The sequence below is a fragment of the Oenanthe melanoleuca genome, chromosome 11 (assembly GCF_029582105.1).
Source record: "Oenanthe melanoleuca isolate GR-GAL-2019-014 chromosome 11, OMel1.0, whole genome shotgun sequence".
NCBI lineage: Eukaryota > Metazoa > Chordata > Aves > Passeriformes > Muscicapidae > Oenanthe > Oenanthe melanoleuca.
In genome coordinates this window covers 3,170,457-3,191,400 of record NC_079345.1, presented here as the reverse complement: position 1 = coordinate 3,191,400, position 20,944 = coordinate 3,170,457, and the positions used below count along the sequence as shown (strand labels likewise).

At 42.8% G+C, this 20,944-nt stretch overlaps 1 long non-coding RNA gene across 1 annotated transcript in view; it reads left to right on the top strand.

The window, feature by feature from the left end:
* Window positions 1-1,943: 1,943 nt before the first annotated feature.
* LOC130257701 (uncharacterized) overlaps window positions 1,944-20,944 on the top strand; it is a 38,243-nt gene continuing 19,242 nt past the window's right edge. Inside the window, exon 1 of the long non-coding RNA XR_008841365.1 lies at window positions 1,944-2,215. This is a non-coding gene — a long non-coding RNA (uncharacterized LOC130257701). The remainder of the gene's footprint in view (window positions 2,216-20,944) is intronic.

Sequence of the window (20,944 nt, the reverse complement as noted above, 5' to 3'; positions counted from 1 at the left end):
GCAGATGGGGCTATTTCCAGCTATTGCTTAAAAGGAAATGATGAGGAGGAGGGTGGGGAGTGATTGATTGGCTTTGAACAGGTCTTGGGGTGAGACTGCTGCAGGAAGTGCTCTGTCTGAAAAGTAGATTTTAGATATGTTTTTGGATTAATTTATCTTTAATTTTTTAAGAGCCACTTTTTTCTTTATTTGCAAAAAGTATGATCAGTGATGGGATGCCATGACACTAAATATTTAATTATATGCTCTGTATTAAGTAGCATGTTAATTAAGCATACTGAGTAGCATATTAAATAAGCATATTAAGTAGCATATAATGCTTTGGGTCACAGTGTTGATCAAAGTGGTGGAGGATACAAATATGAATGTTTCTAGTCCTTGCCAGTTTGTAGAAACAAAAGATGAAAGATACCTGCTTAGATTGTTCCTCTAGTTCTGTCTATCAACAGAGAATTTTCCCCTATCTCATTGTACAAGAAGCCATGGTAAATAATGCATTAAAATTAATTTTAGAAATTCTGCCACTTCCTTTGTTTGCTGGCAAACTGCAAAATTCTCAGATGGATTTGTTGTTAGAAATTATTCATAATTTCTGGAATAAATAAATCCTGGTAGACTGTGCTCATTAGGAGCAATGGATGTATAAATTACCAGTGTGGCAGTTTCTCAAACACCACAGTATTTAGGGTTTCTGACTGCAGAGCATCTAGAACTCCCAAATACCTGGCATGGACTCGGTTCTAAATGCAAAAGATGAAATAAAGGTTGGAAGCCAGCATTGTCTGACAATCCCTAGTAAAACACTTCTTTAAAAAGAGATCAGATATGTGACAGCTGCAGAGCTAAAATTTTCAAGGCTGAGATGTGTCACCTGTAATTGTTTTTGGGGAGAGAAAAAAATGATTTTCGCATTATGCATTTCGACAGGACTAAATAGGAAGGCTGGGGACTTAAATGTTAAATAAGGGTGTATCAAATGTGTTTTCTAGGAATTTCGCATTCAGTCTGTATTTTCCTGTACTGAATCTTCTGCTTGTTATCATTTTGTTTTGCTGCATTTTCATTGCTGTAGTGTACACACCATCCTACTAATTCCTGAAGACTAATGCCATGTGCTTTTCCAGATGAAAACCCCACAGAAAGCAGAGTTAAAAATCTTATCTGAAGCTCCCATTCATCTGTGAGAAAATAAATTAGATGAGCAATCTCTGTCTTATACTGGGGTTTGAAACTGGTACAAAATGCTTTCACCAGTAATCACTTTACTGTGAATATGTGGCTCCAGCCCAAACCAGTTCTTGTTTCCTGTTTAGTGTGAGGGAGAGAAGTCACAGCTCTGCTTCTGGGAAAGCACTGGTGGGGTGTGTGGAAACACTGCCTGTGTTATCTGTTTGTGTTACCTTGGATGTGATAGGTGTTCACTCTTTTTTGTGCTTTTTTTTGTCCTTTCATTCTCATGTTTACCCTACAGGCAATTTTCTGAACCCAGTGAGTTCATTATAATGCTTTAATTTGCCTTTTCCATAGTAAAAGCCACATAGTTTCACCTAATAATTCTTGTTTTGAGCCCAATAATCATGTTCCAATTGTAAATCTTCTGTTATTTGCCCTTTAACAGAAGTGCCCTTAACTCCTTGGTTTTCCCAAGTGTATTTTATTAACTGTAAGCATATAAAGGTACAGCTTAACACTGGCTGTGTGGGTTCACTTGCTCAGTATCATTGCTGATTCCTTAGGGAAGAGGCATGGCCCATCTCCCCTAGAAAGCTGTTACAGTCAAAACAAATCTATGTCTGTGTTTTGAAATAAATTAAGACTGCAAGTAAGTTTTTTTATCCATTTCAGTTCTGTGTTTTTAGCAAAATTGTGCTTCCCTTGCTTGCAGTTTTAGGCCCTGTAAAGCACTGTAGGGCAGCTTCCCTGCTTTCCTGCAAATCCAGCCTGCCTGAACAACAGGAACATTTTGTCTCCTGAGACACCAATATGCTGAATCAATAGAGTCATGGTTTTCAGCCCAATATCTGTCCCCATTAGAGTGGGCAAGTAACTCAGTGTTTGTTTAAAATGAGAACTTTTTAAGTGACTCACATGTTTGTTCCATTGCTTCAAAGGATTGTTCCACGCTGGCAAAATCTCCCATGGAAAGTTGAAGAGAAAATTTAAGGAAGATCTGCAGTTTTCAGAGTTTTGCATTGCTTGCTTCTGACTTACTCAGGTACATTGTTCAATTAGCCCTAATTCCTTTATATCTATTCTTGGGCTCCATGGCAGGAGCAGAAACCCTCTCCATCTACTAACAAATGGTCAGACATGCCCATGACTCTACTGAACAGGCACAGGAGGCCTGTCCTTTCCAAGGTTTCCAAGATATTTCCTTGTTAAACTCTGTAGCAGAAAAAAGAGGGATAAAAAAACCCACATGGAACCCTGAAATGCCTCCCTGACAGTTCTCAGTGCTAATACATCAGTTTGGGATATAAAAACCTTGGTTTAAAGGGCTTTATGGAGATGTGTTAATGTTCTGAACATTGTTATGTTAAGAACAGCTGCTTGTGTTTGTGCTGGTTCAGGGCAGGTGGGGGTTGTCTAACTGAACCTTATGAGGGTACAACAGCTTTCCACAGCCACCCACCATCAGCATTGGTAGCTAATTCTGCCTAAGGGGTGTGATTTTATGACTTTAATTAATTTATTCAGTAGTAATTCTGGATTTATGTATTCTTTCCTTCCTCCAGTTTCACCTTTTCCTGGTTTTGTCTTGCCCTCAGTTTTATCAAAGGAGTTTGTTATATAGCAAAGTGGATCAGGGAACTGATCAGCTTAAAAATCACCTGATATTTAAAGCCAGATCAGGCTCCTGAGAGGTTCACATCATGGCTTTTTGGGTCCCTATGAAGAAGAAAAGGGTGAGACTGCCCTGAGCTGGTGATGTGATGTGAAGCCTTTAACCTTGTAAATCCATTCTGAGGGTCATGTTTGTGATGTTGGCTGGTCTCTCTGCCCTGAACAGGGGAGAATACTGCAGCTCTTCTGAAATCTGTGCTAACAGCTGAGCAAGAGGCCAGCCACTCAAAGAGGGAGCACAGCCCTGAGATCAGCCCAGGATGGGTTCTTTGGTAGAAAGGTGCAGCTCTGTTTAAAGAAACAGTTTTGTTTGGGAAGAGAGTAAATGTAAAATGTCCAGCCTCCTTATTTCCATCAAACTTCTTGTTTTCTGGGTTATGACCAGATTTGTAACATGTGGTGCTGGGGGTGGGGTGTGGGAGCATCTCTTCTCAGGAATGGATGGTGTGAATTTATTGTGGGATGACTTTGCTTGAGGTTTGGTAAGGAACTCAGTCTGGACTGTTGCACTGGGATGCTCACTGAGTGCTGGGTTATGGATCCAGCTTGGGATTTCTTTGCTACTGCTCACACAGACCTGATCCCTCAAAGGAAAGATCTTGAAAGGTGATAAACTGCAGGTATGAGGGCAATGATCCCCTTCTGCAGTGCTTTGAGACCAGTTCCTGCCCTGAGTAAACTCTTCTTTGGTTCAATAACACAAAGTTCTTATTCTCATGTGTCTGCTCTTTGTTTCCCCCACATCTACATTTTTAAGATCTTGTGTGTTCATGTGAACTACTTTTGTTTGTTCTGGACATTAGAACCACAAAAATGTGGTTATAATTGTGGCCAAAGTTTCCAACCTTTCTAGACCTTGAGCTCTTCACAGCCAGTGGTGGAGCTTGGCCTCCAGAGCTGTGGAATTCAGTTGGTGTGGCGAGGGATCCACTAAATTTCAGTTTTAAGCTGGTCTTCATCACAAAAGGCATGGATTCAGATGTGGGAATGGCTTACTGTAGGACAATGAAGAATTCCCAGCTGCTTGTCCTGCATCTGCCTTGGGAGCTCTCACAGAAACTCTGGTTTTGACCACAAGCCTTCTAAGGGGAATAGTAGTAATTAATAAGAAACAATAATAATAGTAAAGCTTTAATTCCTAGTCCTACCAGGATCAGTTGTAAGGGCTCAGGCCAGAATCTTCAAAGGTGATCTTAGTGTGGCTAATTATGAGAGATGATTAACCTTCTGACTTCTTATTTTGGGGGAGTGTGGGGTGTTTAAGGGGAAACTGAGGCACCCTGAAGTGATCAAGTTTGCTTGAAATGTTGTAGCCAAGAGGAACAGACCAGCAGAACTCAACAATAGCATGAGGTATCTGATTATCTTGCTTAGCTCTTTCCACTCTTTTTTTGTTTCTGGACACTTGATTAATAAATTTAGCAAAACAATGGGCTTGCTTTCCTTAGTTCCCTTCTCATTCCCTCTGGAGTAATCTACAGAGCTCTAGTGCTTTTTGCATTTCAGTTTAAAAATGCACCAGGAAGTCTCATATCCTGTTCTCTGACTTTCTTCAACTTTGCTTTGAACTGTAACTCAGAAATAATTACAACAGAAATAAGTCATGTGCATGTCTCTAGAAATGTTTTAGTACTAATGAGACCGTTTCAAAATTACTGGCTATGGAAATGATTGCAGTTGATTCTTCTCTAGTGAAGATCTTGACCAGCTTGTAAGTTTTGAGTATTGATGAGAGATATAGAATGGATTTTTGTCTTTTTCCTGTGAATATTTTTTCACTGTTTCCAGTTAGGCTTGAAAAGGAACTTAGCCTGATCTCAAGAGAGAAATGCAGAAAGGAGAAGTAGACAGCCCACAGCCTGTTCATGCTTACTCTGCTCTTTGCAGTGGCTCAGTGTTGGTTAGTTCCCTCTTGGACACAGAAAACAAGACCAGGATGGTGTTTCAAGTTGCAGACACTGAAACCAAAGTCCTTTTTTATGGTGTGCCACTTCTGTCTTCTTTGTCCACTTGAAACAGGTTTTCCCAATATAAGAAGCTTACTTAACCCAGGGTTTAAGGCTATTTTTATCCAGTGAGAAATGTGCATGTAAAGAAAGCCTTTGGAGATAGAGGACAGTACTTTGTTTTTCCTCAAGGTCCCCTTTATGCTTGGGAAAGGTGTAAGTATTTTCTGGAAAACTTAGATAATATTCAGATGTCCTGCACATTCAAATTGCTTGGGTCAAGTCTTTGAGGGGCAAAGCAGCAGATTAATTTGCAGAATCCCACTGGTGCAGTAATTCAAATGAACTGTAATGTCATTTGCATGATCCTGATTTCCACAGAGATTCTGGATCCTTATCTCTGAGATCTTACTGATTCCTATCAAATGCATGTGGAAATTTCTCATTTCCTGCCCTGTTTGACCACTGCTCCTGCACTGTTTGCAATAATAAATAAGGGCCACTCCTGCTTCACCTCACATTGGCTACTAAAATTGCCATTATTTCATAATATATTCAAGTGGAGGATCTTTTTAAAACACAGTTGCTTAGCACAGCTTGGGGTCAGCACATCCCTTTGTGCTGCTGCTCCCCAGCATTTCTTGGAGGTGTTCGTGTAGGTGCCAACTGGTGGGGTTGAGGTTCCAGAATTTAAAACACTGGTGCAGAGATGACAGGTAGGATTCCACAGGCTTTCCCAGAGCAGCCATGGCACTGTTACAGGACAGTTCACTGACAGTTTCACTCCACCTTAAATGCAGAAGCGTGTCTGTAACCACTGTGAGCTTTTAATCGCTCCAATTACCCTGCTTCTCCCATCCTGACAGCTGCCATGCACACTGTCCCTTGTTAAGGCTTGCATGAGAGGTGGATTTTTTTTTTTCCATATGACCACAGCACCAAGCACAGCCCCAACAACACCCAGCAATTTGCTCAGCTGGAGTTTTCTCATGGTTAATGCAGAAACCACTATAATGTGTAAGATCACTGTCCTTGCAGAGGATGCAGCAACACAGAGCAAACTGAATCCAGGGGGTTATTAAAGTAAATAAAGAAAATTAGTGACACCAGAGTTATCATTAAACAAGATCTTGGTTTAAAAAGCTGTGCTTATAACTGGAGGTTAAGCAACACAGGCTATTTGGCTTTTGAGTCAAAAGTGAGTAAACTCTATGGTACCAGAGTAAAAATGTAAATATATAGAAGAAAATACTCTCTCCCATCCATAGAAGCCCTACTGTCATGGAATATTCTGAGTTGGAAGGGACCCACAAGGATCATGAGTCCAACCCTTAAGTATTCAGCTCTCTTGCAGCTTCTCTGTGCTGACTTGTCAAGCAAGATCATTATGGGATTTTTAATGGATTTTTAATGGAGGTAGATCCTTTCCTCTTTCTCTCATCATGAAAAGTCCTACCATGTTCACTGAGAGTGTTCCTTCTCAAGTACTTGATGAACAAAGAGACAAAATCTAATCCTGCCTGCACTGAGTTTTCCCAGCAATCATAACTTGCCTCTTTTTTTTTCTTTTTTTCCAAAGAAAAATGTGGGGTTGTTAGGTTTTTTGATTCCTTAGGGGTTTTCCCCCATATGTCCTGCTGCTTTCCTTCACTTGGCTTATCCAAAGTCAGACAGAAACTTGTGGCACAAGGAAAGATACAGTTCTAGGTCATGCTTAGCAGTTGATTCTTGCTACTGTGTTATACAAGATCTTGCAAATACTGCAGTGACACCAAATTCCCAGGTGTTCTTCAGAAATGTGTTCTCTGGAAAACCCCACAAACCGCAGTGTTGAGAGCCCCCACTTCAAACACCCTGACAAAATTGGATGCAAAACCCTATTGAGAGGAAACAATTGAATTCATTTGTTAACCTGGCCCATTAACAGAAATTATTTATGCCCCCAAAGCAGCTGTGCTGCCAAGTTCTCCAGTGGTTTAACAGACAGCTGTTTCTCCTCTGTGCTGAGCTGAAACTGTGGCTGCTGGTGCCTTCTCCAGTGATCAGAAAGACTGGCAAGTGTTGGCTTCAGCTCCCTTACACACAACAGTGAAACCAGGAGCCAAGAAATGTGAGCACAACACAAATGTCCTGGAGGGAGCTGTCTCATGGCTGTGGTTTTACACCCACCATCTCTGCTCTCCTGCTCCCTGCTGTAAGAGTTTGTTTGAAAGCTGCAGAATAAAAGTTGCTATGGGATCTCTCTCCATTTATACCAGTGCAGAGCTGCATGCTTTCTTTTGTGCTTGACTCCTCAGCAGCTGCCTGCAGGGTGTGTGCTCACCCTGCTTGTGTCCCTGGAGCTCGAGGTGCTCTGTGGGGTTCCAGGTGTGCTTCAGTGAGCAGGGTGCAGGCTCTAAGCTCATTGCAGAATTACCTTGCTGTGTTGTGGGAAAGGAGGGGAAATTTAGTGTTTTCCCTCTCCATCCACAAATCAATCCTGTTGTCCAAAATTACTTCAAACTCTCCTTGATTTAGGTGCATGAGGGTCTAGATCCCAGGTTTGCTCTACCCTCAGTCTCCCCAGCCAGACCACTCCATGCCTTTGCCCATCAACCCCTGTCCCTCTCCAAAGTCAGGAGGTGGCTGAGCCTTAGGAACAGCCTTTGAAAAGAGAATTTGTTTTTCAATACACTTTTTAATTGTATGAAATTAAAAACTACCTTTTAATTGTACTAATCCTTCCCTAAAGTTGATGTGGCACCTGCTGGGTGATGCTTCAGCAGATGGAGGTGCCCAGGTAGCCCAGCAGAGCTGCTTGGTGTGTGCAGCCCCAGAGAGGGCACAAACACTCCCCACTTTTGTGTGCCTTCAGCTCTGCCTTTATTCAGACAGGCTCAGGATTGCTCTGGCAACCCCAGACACAAACTGCAAAGGATTCATCCCAAAACCCAAAAAGGCCCATGCTTTAAGGGCTTTTCTCCCTTTCTCTCCCTCTTTCTTATTTTCTCCATCACAGAAATCAGTTCTGAGCAGATGGGCCCACAGCAGCTTTATCAGGGCCCCTTTGTGTACTGGGAGCCCTTTGTTCCCTGATTTCTGAGCCTAAGCTAACACAGCTGCTCTTGGAGTCAGTGGGAATATCAGGTGTTTGTTTTCCAGATCAGATCAGAAGGCTCCTTGAGATGAAACCACCCAGTCTGGTGGCTCCTGTCAGCTCCAGATCATCCCAGTGGGGTGGGGTCTTGCATTGCACTGCTTGGAAAAACTCCCTTGCTGCAGCCAGAAAAGCACTGGTGCATTTTCTGTGTGCCAGAATTTCAGAGCCCTGGAGAAGATCTCTGTTAGATCCCACAGGAGTGGTGTGGGAGATTCCCATCTATTCCTTGCATGCTGCTCTGAAAGGTCACTAATGTGGTTGCAGAAGCAAGTGCTAATTAGCTGTGTGCACACCTCCAGCCTCAGCTGAGAAGAGCACTCTGAGCTTCCATGGATGGGAATTTATTTGGCTGCTGCTTGGGATGGTTTTGTCTCTCTGGCTGCTTGCTGGTCCTGTCTTGGATATCTGTTTACAGTGGTATAAATAGAACTTTATTTTTTCTGTCCTTGTCCTACTTATGCTCACAATGTGCACACAAAGCTCTCTTTATCAGATGAACTTTGTGATGAACAGGAGATTTGTGGAATTCCTTGGTGTGCCCACAATGGGGCAAAGTAGCTCAGGGGATCTCTAATTTTATTTTATTCTCTAGATGCTGAATGCATTTCAGAACCAGCTTCCTCTCCCAACCTGAAATGTGCAAAGCAATTCTGCTCCACACACTGACCTTCATGTCCTTGCTCCAGGTATTCCTACAGAGCTGACATTTTCTCTGCTTCTGAGGAAAATTTCTTCATTTGCTCTGAGTCACACTGGATGTTATCTGTGGCTCTGTGGTTACACAATTTATGATCCTACTCCCTGCCTACAATTTGCCACAGGATTATCAGAGAGCAGAAACTGGAGGACCTTTATAGGTGTGAACACAAATTTCCCTGATTTATCTTGGCTTATTCTGACCATTTGCTGAAACAAGTCTCTCTGAATCCAGCAAAGATTTTACACAAATGAATGTGGTGTGCAAAGCTTAGAGCACCACATTTGTAATTGCATCTTTTGGCTGAGAGGGGAATGAGCTCTGTGTCTGGGGGGAGTTCCTAGCAGCTGAAATGGGAAATAGGGAAAACTGAATCAAAAAGACCTTTTCAGTTCTCTAAAGAACACATCTTGGTGAGCTCCCACACAAATCTGGCTTTGATTGCCTCTTACTTGATATAATGAAGAGAGATTTGGTTTTTTTTTAATTTTTTTTTTAAGAAGTAGCAGATGAACATGGCCAAAAGTGAATAAAAACAATCTGAGGAATTGCAAAATGCTTAAAGAAAGTAAAAGCACTGTGAGGGGTTATATTATTGCCTGAGTTTAAAAGACAGAATGTATTTAATATTTATTATTTAATTTAGTATTTAATAACAGTCTTACAGGATTGTGCTTTATGAATGCATCTGTTCAATGGTGAGGTTGGTTCAGCAGTGCCCTTGGTGCCCACTGTGGGAAGAGCTCCTGTTTCTTGGATCCCAGCTCTGATGGCAGCAGCTGCAGCCTCCCCAGTGCCAGTTCTGACACTGAATAAATTGCAGTGCATCTGAAATGGCTGGTGCAGCATCAGGGCTCTCCCACAGAAATAGTTCACGAGTGATTACCCCCTCTCTGTCTCCAGCAGACACCACAGCAAATGTTTGCAGAGCACAGCAATCCAGCAATCATTGCAGTATCAATCCTATTGCTTCTGATTGGAAATGCACAAGAGAGCTCTGTGTACAAACCCCAAAAATATTTCCTGGGCACAAAGCCAAATAATTTAACTACGTTGAAGTTCTTCATGTTTGAGGGAGTTTTTTTTCCATGCCAACACATGAAAATTAACATATTCTCAAGGAAAGCAGAGGTTTTGTAGAAGCAGTGATGGTAGAATATTTTTTCATTGAATTTTGACCCATTTTCCTGAGGTATGCTGTTCAAAACTCAGAGGCATGTACAAATTAGGGGCAAAAGTCTAATTGCCACATGCATTTGTCATAACTAGAAGAACAGAATGAAAGTGATTTGGTGTTAGGGGATTAATAATACCCTGTGCCTGAACAGAAGGGAAGTGTGAGGGGGTGGGAGGTGGTTCCAGTTCCATGATTCCTGCCAATGTCAACCCTGGCATATATATAATTAGCCCACATGATTAACATCTCAGAATAAAAATGTGAATAGGGGAGCTGTTCTATTCTGGCAGCCCCAGGCTGAGGAGCTGGAAGGTGCAGACAGAGGCTGAGGGTGGGCAGAACAGGTAATGAACTTTTGCTCACTGGAGGCTTAGCATGACTTCCCTTTTCCCTGTTCCTGGCAAAGCTCCAGTCACAACCTCCTTCCTGAAGTCGTGGCTTCTCTCAGAACCTTGTGCAGCCCTGTCCATGGGTGCTCTCTTTTCAGTGTGCTGTGCAGTCATGGATCTGTGCTCCCTCAGCCCTCCAGGAACTGCTGCATGCCACAGTTCACACAGACAAAGGAAGGAGCATTAGCTGCTCTTTTTACTCTCTGCTCACAAGCAAAATAACCAAGGGAATCCATCCCTCCCCAGAATGTGGAAGTAGGAATGAGTAGCTGTGGAATCCCACAGGGCAGATGTCTGATAACAAATCCAAGCATAGCTTTCCCTCACGGAAAATAAAGGAATAGAAGAACTCATTATTGCCCGTGCCCCAAGCAGAAGCTTAGCAGCTTGCAGGAGTGACAGCTCAGATTATTGGTGTATTTATAATAAAGTCTTTTAAGTCTGCCACATGGATTTGTGAGTCAGCAAAGAGAGCAAATAGGTCTGCAAGGGACAGGCCAGCACGGAAGGGAAAACTGTCAGGAATTACTCAACCTTGAACATGCCCCAGTCTGCCTCTGTTTCCTTTAGCAATAACTATTGTTCTGGGAATGAGAGATTTATTTTTCATTTCTTTGAAAGCAGAGTGCAGGGAAGGCAGTGGGAAGTGTTGGCTAGGGACAGGTTGTGATGGAGCAGGTCAGGCTGCCCGAGCTGGCACCAGCACAGAGGTGAGCTCTGCACAGGGGGTTCTCCCAAATCACCCTCCAGGCAAAGGCTGACCCTGGAAATACACTGTGCTGTACAGTATTGCAGGAGGTTTGGGGGAGCTGACTGCCTTTCTAATAGGTTTACAGCTAGAGGTACCAATTTAGGGCTCATAGGAAGGAGAGTCCTTAATCCTGTCCAATCTGGAGGCTCCTTGCAGGGCTGAGACCACAAGAAACCCAAAAATAAAACACAAGAGATGACTAATTACCAATAGTTTTTATTATTGATATACAGTGGAGAAGACGTTAATGATATGTATTTTTTTCTTTGAAACTTTAGGAAAAAAAAAAAAGTCACACTGTTGTGACTGAGCAGGAAGCAGCAGCTGAATGCCATGGCATAAAGGGGAGATTTTAATGAAATGGATGCACAACTCATACCAAAAGTTTGTTGGAATGGAACACTAATTCACATTAGGATCTTCCAAAGCCTTGCTAAACACAGCTCCTAATCACTCACTGCTGGTCCCACCCTGCTTTTTATAGCAGTGGTAATCCAGGTAACCTGGACAAACTCCAGCTTGGATAATTATGTTCTCCTGACCTGAATTCTCCTTGGTGTTTCAGATGGATGCTGTTCTCAGGCTGATATCCTTAATAAGCAGTTGCTGCTTTGTGCACTCTGTGTTTCACCTGAGTGAGCTGTGTCTCACTGGACACACAGCCTGTCTGAGGGACATTGTGGGAGGTTTGTAAATTTTAAAAGCTCTCTGTAGGAGTAAAGTGGGAGAGGATTTAGTATATTTCATTTACAGCGTCTACTTAAAAATATTTTTGTTGATATATATCAGCTATAGTAATTAACTGGGATATTTTGGCATGCACACACACTCTGGGATGTGGGCATTGGAGGCACTTTAATAGACAGTCCTAGAAATTCAGCTTTTCTTGGCATTTATCACTGGCTTCAAAGAATGAATGCTCATAATTCTGCCAAACACTCAGTAATGAGGATTTCAGCTGAGCATTTCCAGCTTGTTCTTCTCAGTTCCAGCTGGTCAGCCAGTACCTGAAACAGATCAGTGCTTCCTGCAGCCACATCTCCTGCAGCACAGAGCACAGACTAAAGAACAATTGCAGATAAACCCTCTGGAGGTTTTTTGAGGGGAAAGCAGCAGGTGGGGGTGTTTGGGGGTTTTTTTGTTGGTTGAAAGGTTTTTTTAAATAAAGACTCAAATATGAGGCAACACCCGAGGAAACTAAAGCAGATCTAGTGGATCACCCTGGGGACATCAGCTGAGTCAACATCAGATAAATTTACCAGACCTTCTTCCCCATCTTGATTTCTGTCTGCTCTGAGTGTGAAATACTTCACTGCTGTCACCTGTCTGGTTTGTGTTTTTATCAAAATCACTTTACTCATCCTCATCCTTGGGCCTTATCTGCCCTCTTTCACCAGCTGCCATTTGTCACATTTTTTATACAGTCTGAGCTCCTGGGACATTCCTGCACAGGCTCCCTTCAGCAGTCAAACAAGAACAGGAAAACAGCAAAGTGGAACCAACATTCCAGGAAACAAAGAAATGTGTGTAGGAAGGGATCAGAAGGGAAATTGGGGTCAAACCCCCAGGTTTGAGGAAGGATGGGACAGGAAGTAGGAGGGTGGCTGGAAGGAAGAGCAGAACTGCTGCTGCTGTTAAAGGATGTGTCAGCAGAGCATGGAAAAGTGGGAAGTGGAAAGGTGGAGTGTCAGTGGGTAAGAAAGGACAAGGCCTGGGACTGGCAACAGGAAATAGCACAAAGCCACTGCTCAGATGAAACAGCAAAATTCCAGTGTCCTCAGCATCCCATTTCCACTCTGACTCCTCTCAGTGTAACACCTACAGTGAGCTCCAATTCACAGTCAAACCCCATTGGTTTACATCAGGGCACAGCCACAAAGCCATGGCGTTTTCATTGTGCAGTAAATTTATAAATTATGTGTTTGACTATGTAAGACATATTCTCTGCTTGGACACAGTCAGTTGCTGTTTTAAGCAGTCAAACCAATTGAGATGCGCAGAATGGGCTAGATCATTCCCCAGTGCATTAAACATGGATGAACTTGACCTAAAATCTTTTTAAATTGCATTAACTTCTCTCTGTTGCTAGCAAAAACATGAGTTAGAAATGCTGGAGCCAGCTGAGGCCACCAATTCCTTGAAAAAAGGACATTATACACATAAAATTCTTTGTGATAAGCACAAGAATGACTGCAGACTTCAGCTCAGTCTCTTGAATAAAGCATTCCTGGGATTTTGGGAGGACTTGGTGTTACTGTGCTGTCCTGCTACAGCCACTCTGTGGCTGCCTGAACCCAGAGCAGAGCCCACTGTGATATTTTCCAGAGATGTTACAAGAATTAAAAATAGATTATAGCATCACTTTCAACTGGCTTCCCAAATGGTTTTATTAATGGTTTCAGGATGTTAGTAAATTAAGCAGATTAACTGGGGGGATTTTATTTCCTTGTATTTCAGTGGAAAGAAAAGTAGGAAACCCCCTTGCAAATGAATCTGCCATGAGCTCAGTGCTTCTTAGCATAATCAGTTTTTGCTCCTTTTCACTTTTGTTTTTGGGCTACTTTCATGTTTCAGTCTTGGGAAGTTATTAGAGGTAGAAGACCCCTGACCTCCCAGGATTCATGTTGTGCTGAGCCCCTTTTTCTGTGTAAGCACAGGCTGGAAATGACCAAGGCAGCCTGAGATAGTTTCTGAGAGGAATTGAGAAAGAGACTGTCTCTAAGGGGAAGTGGACACTGAAGCAAATAACCAAAACATGGCCAAAAGGCCAGTGTTGCAGCCACTGTTGAGTGTGGGGTAGGAGAACTTTTGTCCATTTGTATCACTGCTTTTAATCTGTTTAAAACCTGTGGTTTTACCATCATACTCTCCTTCTACCTCTGCACTCTGAAATGGAGGTGAAATAACCATTCTTGTGTCACGAAAAAGAGCTGAAGTATCTGCAGATCCAAAACTTTTCCTTGGGGCCAGATCTACAGAAGTCCAGATGAGTCCCATGAATTCCAAAAAGATCCAGTGAAAACTCAAATATGGATATGACAAGCTGGAGGCAAAGGCACTCTACTTTGGATAATGCCTGGAAGAAATCATCATTCAGAGAAACAAAATTTACACCTTCTCCTTAGATCCATGCCTGAGACACAGTGGGGATATGGAAGAGAAAGGAGACACGGCTCTAGTACACACTACAAAGAAAAACCACTTTCCTTGCTCAAAAAAGACCTTTTCACTGGAGGGAATTTCTCTCTCTATTCATTGTTTTCCCACCAATAAAAACCTGTGTTTTTTAGCGTTTTTGGCACTCTAGCTCCAAAACCGAAATCTGAAATAAGACAATTCCATTTTTTTTGGCACATCTTCCCCTTTTGTGTCAGAAGTCAGTAAAATCCACAGATGTTGGAGTTCACACAGAAGATGCAGTATTTCCTGTGCAGTGCAAGAAGCAGTGAGGAAATCCATGCAGTGAGTGCCCTGTTGCACAGTTACCATAGAGACAGCACATAACTGAGCTGTTCTCCTTATTCCTACCAGTGGAGGAGAATTAGACACAACCAGCACCTTTCCTGCACTTTTCCCTTTTGCTGCACAGACAAGGTGCTGATTGCTGGTTCTATCCTTGTGTTTGGGGTCATTGAAAAGCCCATTCCTTGCATTTTTCTCCGAGCTGCTGAGATGCAGACTCAGTCCCAGCACCTCTGGGGTTTAGCAGAATTCACACCTCAGCTCTCCCCCCTTTGTTCCTCAAACCATGCTCACACAATTTCCTGTTTAGAAGCAAAAAGGGGGTTAAAGAGCTCTTGGTGCTTCCTCTTGTAGCTCAGTGCAGTTGTTTCTTCCCCAGAAGCAGCTGACAGTCAGGATATTTCTCTGATAGGCACTTGAGCTATTTTTTCACATTCTCACCAGTTCAGATGGCTCTTTGTAAGAGCAGTTTCAAACCCTAATTTCAAGTGGTTGAAAAATAATCAGATAAAATAGGTTCTTTGAGTTGTAAAAGCATTAGCTGAGCAGGCTTGGCTGAGTGTCAGAGAATCACAAAGCACAAGAGACAGAACTAATACTCCAGAAAAGCTCTGTGAGCTCTGTAAAGAAGGTACAAGAAATCTGAATCACAGTTCTGCAGACATTGCTGTTCCTTTGCTGTATTCTCTGCACTTCTCTGAGGTCTAAAAAAAGGCCTCTGATACTTACTAACTCCTTCAATTTAAACACTGTTTTATTGAGTTCAGAGATGGAAGCTTTGCAGACAAAACCCTTTGGTTTTTCATTCCTCCTTTCTGTTTGGGGAAGTGTCACAGTGACCAGGGTTAACAGATGCACCAAAAGGTCAGCAAGACATGTCACATGTGAGCAATGAAAACCAAATCTTTCTCTGATGGTTTGACTGAAGTCTTTCCAAGATGGCAAGGCTGAAGAGAAGATCTGGAGAAGCAAAGAGGGAGACTTCAGAGAAGAAAGCAAGTTTTTAAAATACACAAGGAGGTCAGTGCAGTGCAGGTGATGGAGGATTCATATTGCAGGCCTGGCTGCAAAAACTGCTGAGTGAAGACAAAGCCCCTATTCCAGAGTACATTCCTTTCCTCAAGGTTGATAATGTCCAGCAGATAAAGGGACATAAACCACTTGACATCATGGTACCACCTTCAATATCCCCTCCCAAATCCCAACATCTACCCTGAATCCATTTTCTGCTCTGTATTATTTTGCCACTAATTTCACAATAATTCTTCAATTACTGTGGACTGGAGAACAGGGAAATCCATCTGTCGAGTGCTCTGTGTCCTTATGACTCTTCCTGACCTGAATTTGGAAGGGCTTCACTTTGCACCTCCTTTCCATTCCCTCGGGGCATTGAGAGATTAAATTGGAGCTCCAAGCCCTGCCCTGCCTAACTCCCAGCAATTCATGGGCTGGCAGAAGGCACAGATGAGCCACATATGAAGCAGCATCTGAATCAGGCTGTAATTTGTAGCCCAGGATGTTCAAGTTGTGAAACCAGAGCTGTCTGCCTCCATATGCAAGGCCAGACACTGGTGATGTAAAAGTCCCCTTCTGCTCAGAGAAAAGCAAGCTTTGGATCCCAGGGGATATCTTTAGGATGAAGCTGGGAATCTGTATTAGATGATGCCCCTTTTTTCCCTCACCTGGGCAGTCAGTGGGATTTGGACAGTGGGATAAAGAGCAGCACATGATCCAGGGTCAGAAGGACTCAGCATCCAGCTGTGTTGATGAGTCAGGAGTGGTGTCTGGGATTTATTCTTTTTTAATATATATTTTTACCTTGTAACTTTATGATTCTGTTGACTTCTCAAATCCAGTAATAAGCATTTTAACATCTTCAAAGTGCTTACAGATACTATCTCACTTAATCTCCCAGGGAAGGAACATAGGAAAATGATCAGTAACAGATAAGAAAATTATTTAATTTTGTAAAAGAACTTCAAGGTTATGAGGAATTAAAGACCTGATGTCAAACTAAATCAAAGCAATGGAAATGAGCTGGAGCTTGCATCCATCCAAGGTTTCTGGTATCCACTCTGTGAGTTTGGTCTGGGTGTGCAGTCCCTTGTGTGGTGAAAGGACAGAAGAGAGAAAGACACAATTACACACAAAGAGCTGAGCTGATGTTCCTGGGGAAAAGGGCTCATGGCTCCATTGCCAGCAGGATGGTGGGGCTGCAAGAGCAGAGAACTTCTCTCCCTCCACCCCTTGCAGTGGCCATTTGAGCCCTTCCACCAGGGCAGGAGCTCGTGGCTCTCTTGGCAAGTGCCCACATTGCCCTGGCCAGAGCTGCAGCCCTTGCCAATGTCACTGTGCTGGGAATAAATGTCACATGAAGGAATAAATTACAGCTGGGAGTGCCCAAATCCCAGAGAAGAGCCCAGTTTGCAAATTAACACAAAGATTCTGGCTTATTTTGTTATAGGGGAGGCCAGCTGGATGAAAATATTTCTTTTTGGATAGTAGTTGTAGAAGAATGGGAGGACTGAGGTCATAGAAAGCCAAAATCTTTGTAAGTGCCAAGTGCTGCTTTGAATGCACTCTTTTCTTTCAAGACCTTCAGCTATTCCCTGCATGCTGAGAAACACTTTCTGAAGGCCATTTTGAAGTAGTACAGCACAAAAAAAGCATTCCTCCTTCAGAGAGCACAGAATACTAATTTAGGTTTGGCAAGTCATGGGGGGAAAAAAAAGCTCCTCGTGGTCCCCTTTCATGAGGATGTTTTTCCCCTGTCCTTTTTGGATTTAATAATGTGTCAAATTAGGGTTAAAGTGCTCTGTTTCCTCAGCTCTGCTCTGACTTTGATGCTATACAAGACCTCCCCAGTTCTGCTTTTCTCTGGCACTGCTCAGATAAGAAAGTCCCAAAGGCATTCTGTAAAGCTGCTTATTGAGCAAAGGAGAGCAGTGGGGGGAGCATGTAAACAAGGCAGGCATCACATCCACCCCAGCATCCTACACTGCTGAGCACTGGCACCAGTTTGGCATCACTGGTTTGGCTCTGCCTGGCCAGCACATCCCAGTTTGACACAGACTGGCTTGGAAAGCCTTTTTTGCCACCTGCTCTTGACTAGATTTTACTGAGTCAGCTCTCTGATATTAAACATCTGAGCACTGTTTGGGTGAGGGATGTCTCTGCTTTTGGTCAGAGTCCTTATATGCTGAGCAGATTGCTCATGGTCAGAATTCCTTTAGAACAAGATGGATTTTGAAAATAAAGAAAGAAAAATACCAAATTTCCTGCATGGCTCCTCAAGCTGTACACATCTAAAGACTCCCTCTATCCTTGTGGGACAGGTCCTTTGGAAATACCTGATGTGCCTCAGTCCCACTGCACCTGAGGCCAATAAAAACCCCCTTGGTGCAGAGCTCAGACCTGCCCTTCCCCACTGAAATGTCCCCACCTTGCCCCACACCTGTGCCTACATTGCCTTGCCAATGCAGATGATGCCTGAAGAGGCTGACCTGGGACAGAGGCTGGGCAGGGATAAGGGAATAAAGTGGGGATTTATTAAAAGCCTTCAAAGGATTCACCTTGGGCAGTGCAAGAGCCCAAATGTGGCTACACCCAAGATGGACCCAAGTTAGGAGTTTTCACATTTTGTAAGTTTTGATCCATTTCCATATTGGGGTCATTGTCCAATCCCAGCTCCAGGTTCTGCAGTCCCACCCTCCCAGATTCTCTCCTCAGTTCTCTCTGGTTGCACTTTTTGGGGCTGAAGCTGCAGCGTGTCCTTGGTTCTGGGCTGGACAAGGATTGTTCTGACTGAGCTGGGAGGAGAACTTGGGACACTTTACATGAAGTTCAGAGTCACACACCAATGCAGTGCAGAATCTGAAACTTAAGGCATCACAGACACCAGGAAAGTCTAGACTCAGGTACAAATTGGCAATAATTTCTGAGCCAGGCTGGGTTTTATCTTGTAATGATGGTTCATTACACTAAATTATGCCCTTAATGACATCTTTGGATCAGTTTATTCTTTCCAAAGAATTAATTATGAAGACATTCTTGATTTGTGGAGCTGAAGTAGGAAAGTGCATCTGCAGATGTCATCCAAAACCTGGGTTATAGGATCATTTATTAATCTTTTAGAGTCATAATTAGTGTTCAGGTTTTCTCTTGGAGCTCATCCCTACCACACACAGGACAATCCAAATGTGTGAAATGCCTTGGAAAGGCTTTAGAAGTGCTGTGTCTGTGTGGTGATTGGGCCATAAACCTGATTCACTTTATAAAACAGATCCACTGCACTCCTAGGCCTCCATAAATCTCCACATATTTACAGGAGCAGTTTCCTTTTCTTACCTATGATCAAATAATGCTTTAGAGCAGGGCTGGCTGATACCTGCCATGTCCAAACCTTTCACACAGACTGAAATAAAACTGATGTACTGTGACAAGCAGGGACTTAAATCCCTTTTTATGAGAGATACTGAAATGACTCTGGTGTGACCTAGAGCTGAAAGTATACTCAAAAATCAATCAAACTAAACAAAGCTTTTGAAGGGAGATCAAATGTGAACTGGTTTGGTTCTTGTGCTGATTTTCCAGATATGGGATAAATAAAAGGCTGAATGAGGAATGATCAATAAGAGAATAAATTGCAGGTACCCAACTAAATCCAAGGCTTTTGTTAACATAACTGTGATGTTATAATATTCTATCCTGCACAAGAAATGCCAGGAAACACAGATGACAACCTGGCATTCATTATATTGATCTGAATTCATGCACAAGGTATTTCAGATCCTGTATGTTTTGGAGATGGATTGTACTCTGAGATTAAGGAGAAGGGCCCTGAACATTACTGGGCTCTTTACAAGCAAGAGTGCACACATGGCTGGGGAAAAGTTATCTGGCATTTTGCATCTTTTATTCTCTGGGGGAATTCCATTTTCACACCTGTGAGGTCAAGCCTGGAAATGCTTCCCAGTTCTAAATGGTCTCATACTGGAACACATAGCTCTGATCTTATCAGAGAGCCTCTTGTCAGACTGAAATGGCACCAGAAGGTCTTGCTCTGAAATTCAGCAGGGCCTCTCCCTGGCCTTTGGCATGACTCCCATGGTTATATTCATGACCATATGTAGTTATTACATGAATGATAAATTAATTTACATAATTAATATCCACATATATAATCTGGAAGGAATCACAGAGAGCAGAGTTGTATCATCCCAGTGTTCAAAGCTGGCTTTTGAAATGATACATGGTGCATGAAGATATCCTGAGCTGAGAGCAAGGCTCAGCTGGTGTGTCAGCCTGTGGCCTGGCCTTTGTCCTGCTCCCAAGGCCAATTACAGGGGAGTCTGTGGTGTGTGGGTAGGAATTGTTTGGGTTAAGAACTTTCTTTTCTTGGTGTAAATCAAAGCCCAGCTCTGACTTAGTTGCAGCAACAGCAGCAGAAATTCCCTTAACCCAGCAGAGTGTGGAGCACAGTTCAGTCCTGTTCTCCATCTTGCATCTCTCAGTGTTGCCTCAGTTCCTTTGGGACCCTTTGAAAAATACAGAAAGGAACCCTCATCCTCTCCTTCAGCCTTTTATTCCGTAGTTTTTCTTCTTTTTCTCCAAATGCCTTCTCAATTACATTTTCTCTTTTCCTTCCTCATTTCATGTTGACTCTGTTTCATGTTGAATAAAGTACATCCCCTGTAACAGGCAATTTAATTTAAAAAGAGATAACACCTATTTCATTTTTTCCTTTTTGTAGCAGTCTCTTTCAAGTAGGCAAAAGTTCTCTGCACTGTGTTCTGTAATTAACTTGTCTTTGAGTCAACCCATATGCTCAACTAATGCAAATTATTTTCTAGCTAAGATCATTTATTGGTTGAAAGAAAATTAATATTTTAATCAAAGTAGCATTGAGAAGTAACTCTGCTAAGTTTAGTGATTCCGAAAATTTGGTGAAAAAAATGAAAATTTCCAAAGGATATCAATATTCAGGGAGGCTTTGATTGAATCTGTATGGGGTTATGTTCTGCATCCTGCAGTTTTATATAAGCCACATTATATTTCATCTTCCAAAATATTCCATACTGCAGTAGAAAGGATCTCAGGCCTTTCAAAATGTCTTGGGAAAGAATCTGGGGGAGAGATGGGGGAAGTGGCTTTTATCCAGCTCTGACTACTTAGTCACTGGCTGGAAGGACATCAATGGCAGGCACAGGAGGATTAAAGAAACCTTTTCCAGAACAAGGATCATTTTAGTGTTTCCTGCCTCGTGCTTGAACCAGGGTAAATGTGGGAGCATCAACTGCAGCAGTGGAGCAGAAACACTGCAGAGTGGCTGTGTCAGAGAAGGGGGGAGGGAAAGTTTAGGATGCTCAGGACCCTGCTGTGAGCCTGCTCCAGCCCCTGTCCCAAAGGAGGGTGGGATGGCCTCTCCATCATCCTGAGAGAATCAATATCCTCTCCTTGAAGCCTCAGGCCAGAAATTCAAGCCACACCAAACCTGGTCCATATGTTCTTACAGAAAGTTCACTTTTCAGCCATCAAGT